The sequence below is a fragment of the Rhinoraja longicauda genome, chromosome 4, assembly GCF_053455715.1.
Source record: "Rhinoraja longicauda isolate Sanriku21f chromosome 4, sRhiLon1.1, whole genome shotgun sequence".
In the NCBI taxonomy this organism is placed as follows: Eukaryota; Metazoa; Chordata; class Chondrichthyes; order Rajiformes; family Arhynchobatidae; genus Rhinoraja; species Rhinoraja longicauda.
In genome coordinates, this window is record NC_135956.1 from 40,472,464 (window position 1) to 40,478,038 (window position 5,575).

The 5,575-nt window shown below is 41.3% G+C and overlaps 1 non-coding gene across 1 annotated transcript; it reads left to right on the forward strand.

The window, feature by feature from the left end:
* The first annotated feature begins 1,050 nt into the window (after nt 1-1,050).
* On the forward strand, nt 1,051-1,207 carry LOC144593247 (U1 spliceosomal RNA). The gene has a single exon (XR_013547226.1). It is a non-coding gene; the product is annotated as a U1 spliceosomal RNA (small nuclear RNA).
* Nucleotides 1,208-5,575: the final 4,368 nt, after the last annotated feature.

The window sequence follows — 5,575 nt, forward strand, 5'->3', positions numbered from 1 at the left end:
GGTAGCATCTCTGGAGAGAATGCTGCCTGACCTGCTGAGTTACTCTAACATTTTGTGTCTGCCTTTGATTTAAACCAGCATCTGCAGTTCTTTCCTACACATCAAAATTGGTGATATGGTGGACAGTGAAAAAGGTCCTATAGGCTGTGGAATAGGAGATGGATTTTAATTCAGATAATTGCAGGGTGTTGCAGTTTGGAAGGATGAACCATGGTTGGGCTTACACATTAAATAGTAGGGCATTGGGGAGTGCTGTACAACAGAGAGACTGAAAGGTACAGTCATATAATTCCATGAAGGTGGTGACAGAGGAGGAAAGGGTGGTGAAGAACACATTAGGCATGCTTACCTTCATCGGTCAGGGGTACTGAGTACAAGAGTTCAGGCATCATGTTACAGGTATACAAGGTTTTGATAAAACCACATTTGCAATACTGTGAACAGTTCTGTTCACCCTGCTGTAGGAAGCATGTCATTAAGCAGGAAGGGTGGAAAACATACTTACAAGGATATTACTGTTTTCTAAACAAAAATCCTCAATCTATGATCTACCTATTACCATGTTTCTATTCCATTCTTGCAAATGAATTTCTCCAATGTGGTCTCGTATTGTGGCACGTTGCCTCTCATGCTGAAAATTGCATGGAGGCACTAATGATGACTATTGATCTAAAGGCTCACTCAAAAATGTTCAAATGGACCAAGAATCTAAAATTTATACAATAACATGAAAAGAACTGGTTGCCATTTCTAGCCTGCGTTTCCACTGATTTCACATTCTGTTGAAAAGATTTGGGCAAGAAGTTGACAGGTTTGGAGATGTTGTGCAGGAGTACAAATGTGAAGGAAATTGGGGTGGGCAGCAGAAAGCCTTGGTGCTTTCTTGGGGATGGATTTCAAGGGATTTAAATTGTGTGCCTAACTATCTCTTTTCAAAGAATGTCATGACATGTCAGAGGTTACATGAGGCGTACATTTCTGTATCACACCTGTCAAGAATGTAATAGAGAGGGAAGGCCATCTATTCCTTAGAGAGTTTTAGTCTGCCACTAGTCCATCTGGCAGGGGAGAGACCGTGATCAAAAAGGCTGTTCCAGGACGAGACTACCCCCATTGCACTATGGGTGTGCTGATTCCTGCGATGTCCTCAAACGCGGAGACTCCGCTGCAACATTTGTGGTAATGGGTGGACTGTGTTCGCGCTCTAGAAATTTATGGGCAGCACGGTGGTGCAGTGGTAGAGTTACAGCACTTACAGCGCCAGAGACCCGGGTTCAATCCTGACTACATATGCTGCCTGTACAGAGTTTGTACGTTCTCCCCACGACCGCGTGAGTTTTCTCCGAGATCTTCGTTTTCCCCCCACACTCCAAAGACGTACAGGTTTGTAGGTTAATTGACTTGGTATATGTGCTAATTGTCCCTAGCATGTTGGATGGTGTTAATGTGCGGGGATCGTTGGCCGGTGCGGACTCGTTGGGCCGAAGGGCCTGTTCTCCACACTGTATTTCTGAACTAAACTAAACGAGAATGTGCAGCAATCTTGTTGCTCAAATAGAATAAGGAGGATCGTACGAGGCAGTACCTTAGCTGCAATACAAGGTTCCTTGATCAGTGCATTTTTTATTTTAGGGCAGTCCGAAATAAGGAGTTGTTTACAACAGAATGCTGTTGTTAGGCACACGTTAAGGGAATGTGTTTGAGCTTGGTGCATCCATCACAAAGACTCTAAGGTAAGGCAACTGTTGAAGGTATTTTTGCTATTTTAGATGGAGAGGTCAGAATCTGTGAAAATAAAGAACCTCAGACTGTTTGCTTATAGATTGCATGCAACAAAAAAATAATGAAATGTTGTCATGATGTAAATAGAATGGCATGACTTGTACTGAATATGCTGATTCATTATTCACTACAATATACATCTTTTGAAAAGTGGGATTTCACTCGGTCTTGTATGTTAAAACCTAGTATTTGAACTCTAGTTTGAAACTGAAAGGTAGGATTATCAAAAAAGTACATTTTCTAATTTTTTTAAATTACTTTTATTCCATGAGTACATTTTCATTGACATGAGTAATGTAAATGGTGCTAAAAGGATTTGTCCTTCAGTGACTGTATTGTTGGTTCTAATATGGTAAGGCTTGTATGGTGAATAAATCTACATTTTTAAGCTCTCCCAATGTCTTGGTGACAAGCTTTGGAAGATAGCCCTGCTTCTCACTCAGCCATGATTTATATTATTCATTCTTGTTAGTCACTGATTAACTTTAATGCTAATTTATTGTTGAATCCTTTCAGCTCCCATTGATGCTCATTAAGAGCTAAACTGAGGCTTAAGTTCTTTCTTCCACAGTTGTTTTGGCTTTACATACACTGAATCATTTCCTGCATGGCCAACTTTGAATGATGCCAACCATTCAAGTGGTGAATCTGTGGGATTCATCGCCACCGACGGCTTTGGAGGGTGTCAGTTGATATTTTTAAGGTTTTTAAGGGTCAGGGGTTACGGGGTGAACGCAGGAGAATTGGGGTGAGAGGAAAAAATAGATCAGCCATGATTGAATGGCAGAGTTGACTTGTATAAAAGAGTAGACATGTATAAAATCATGAGAGGAGTAGATCGGGTAGATTGCACAGAGTCTCTTGCCTAGTGTAGGTGAATCGAGGACCAGAGGACATAGGTTTAAAGTGAAGGGGAAAAGAGTTAATAGGAATCTGAGGGGTAACTTTTTCACACAAATGGTGATAGGTTTAGGGAACAAGCTGCCAGAGGAGGTAGATGAGGCAGGGACAATCCCAACATTTAAGAAACAGTTAGACAGGTACATAGATAGGACAGGTTTGGAGGGATATGGACCAAACGTGGGCAGGTGGGACTAGTGTAGCTGGAACATGTTGGCCGGTGTGGTCAAATTGGGCCAAAGGGTCAGTTTCCACGCTGTATCACTCTATGACTCTATGATGGGCCAAATGTCCTTATTCTGGTCCTAGAACATGAACTTATGATACCAGACATCCTGCTGGGGTATGTGGCCAATGAAGAATGCAGTCAACCTGTAAATTATCCCTATTGTGTAGGATGGAACTAGTGTACGGGTGATCATTGGCCAGCGCAGACTCGATGGGCCGAAGGGCCTGTATCCACGGTGTAAATCTAAGCTAAACTAGACTAAGAAAGGAAATTTTTGTGATTGGAGATTTAGTTTGATGTTTAATTCCCAGCATGTGTGTTGCTTAACCATTTTGCATTACACATAAACATATTGTATACATCTTTGAGAAGACATTACAATTGGAGCTAAAATGAAATATTTAATGACCAGTTACCATTTTTCTCTCCTCTTAGCAACATTTATCTGCAACCATATAACCATATAACCATATAACAACTACAGCACGGAAACAGGCCCGCTCGGCCCTACCAGTCCACGCCGACCACTCTCTCTGACCTAGTCTCATCTACCTACTCTCAGACCATAACCCTCTAATCCCCTCTTATCCATATACCTATCCAATTTACTCTTAAATAATAAAATCGAGCCTGCCTCCACCACTTCCACCGGAAGCCCATTCCATACAGCCACCACCCTCTGAGTAAAGAAGTTACCCCTCATGTTACCCCTAAACTATTGTCCCTCAATTCTGAAGCTATGTCCCCTTGTTGGAATCTTCCCCACTCTCAAAGGGAAAAGCCTACCCACGTCAACTCTGTCCGTCCCTCTTAAAATTTTAAAAACCTCTATCAAGTCCCCCCTCAACCTTCTACGCTCCAAAGAATAAAGACCCAACCTGTTCAACCTCTCTCTGTAGCTTAAGTGCTGAAACCCTGGCAACATTCTAGTAAATCTCCTCTGTACCCTCTCCATTTTGTCGACATCCTTCCTATAATTTGGCGACCAGAACTGCACACCATACTCCAAATTCGGCCTCACCAATGCCCTGTACAATTTTAACATTACATCCCAACTTCTATATTCGATGCTCTGATTTATAAAGGCAAGCATACCAAACGCCTTCTTCACCACCCTATCCACATGAGATTCCACCTTCAGGGAACAATGCACAGTTATTCCCAGATCCCTCTGTTCCACTGCATTCCTCAATTCCCTACCATTTACCCTGTACGTCCTATTTTGATTTGTCCTACCAAAATGCAGCACCTCACACTTATCAGCATTAAACTCCATCTGGCATCTTTCAGCCCACCCTTCCAAAAGGCCCAAGTCTCTCTGTAGACTTTGAAACTCTACTTCATTATTAACTACACCACCTATCTTAGTATCATCTGCATATTTACTAATCCAATTTGCCACACCATCATCCAGATCATTAATGTAAATGACAAACAACAGTGGACCCAACACAGATCCTTGGGGTACTCCACTAGACACTGGCCTCCAACCTGACATACAATTGTCAACCATTACCCTCTGGTATCTCCCATTCAGCCATTGTTGAATCCATCTTGCAACCTCACTATTAATACCCAACGATTTAACCTTCTTAATCAACCTTCCATGTGGAACCTTGTCAAATGCCTTACTGAAGTCCATATAGACAACATCCACAGCCTTGCCCTTATCAATTTCCCTGGTAACCTCTTCAAAAAATTCAAGAAGATTAGTCAAACATGACCTTCCAGGCACAAATCCATGTTGACTGTTTCTAATCAGGCCTTGTTTATCCAAATAATTATATATATTGTCCCTAAGTATCTTTTCCATTAATTTTCCCACCACAGACGTCAAACTAACAGGTCTATAATTGCTAGGTTTACTTTTATAACCTTTTTTAAACAAAGGCACAACATGCGCAATGCGCCAATCTTCCGGCACCATCCCCGTTTCTAATGACGTTTGAAATATTTCCGTCATAGCCCCTGCTATTTCTGCACTAACTTCCCTCAATGTCCTAGGGAATATCCTATCAGGACCTGGAGACTTATCCACTTTTATATTTTTCAAAAGTGTCCGTACCTCCTCTTCTTTAATCCTCATAATTTCCATCACTACTCTACTTGTTTCGCTTACCTCACATAATTCAATATCCTTCTCCTCGGTGAATACCGAAGAAAATAAATTGTTTAATATCTCCCCCATTTCTTCCGGCTCAGCACATAGCTGTCCACTCTGACTCTCTAATGGACCAATTTTATCCCTCGCTATCCTTTTGCTATTGACATATCTGTAGAACCCCTGGGGTTTACTTTTACATTACTTGCCAAAGCAGCCTCATATCTTTTTTTCGCTTTTCTAATTTCCTTCTTAAGATTCCTTTTACATTCTTTATATTCCTCAAGAACCTCATTTACTCCCTGCCGCTTATATTTATTGTATATCTCCCTCTTTTTCCGAACCAAGTGTCCAATTTCCCTGGAAAACCACGGCTCTTTCAAATTATTATTCTTTCCTTTCCACCGAACAGGGACATAAAGACTCTGTACTCTCAAAATTTCACCTTTAAATATCCTCCATTTCTCTATTATATCCTTTTCATAAAACAAAAAGTCCTTTCTCATCTCCTCAAAATTAGCCTTTCTCCAATCCAAAATCTCAACCCTTGGTCCAGATTTGAC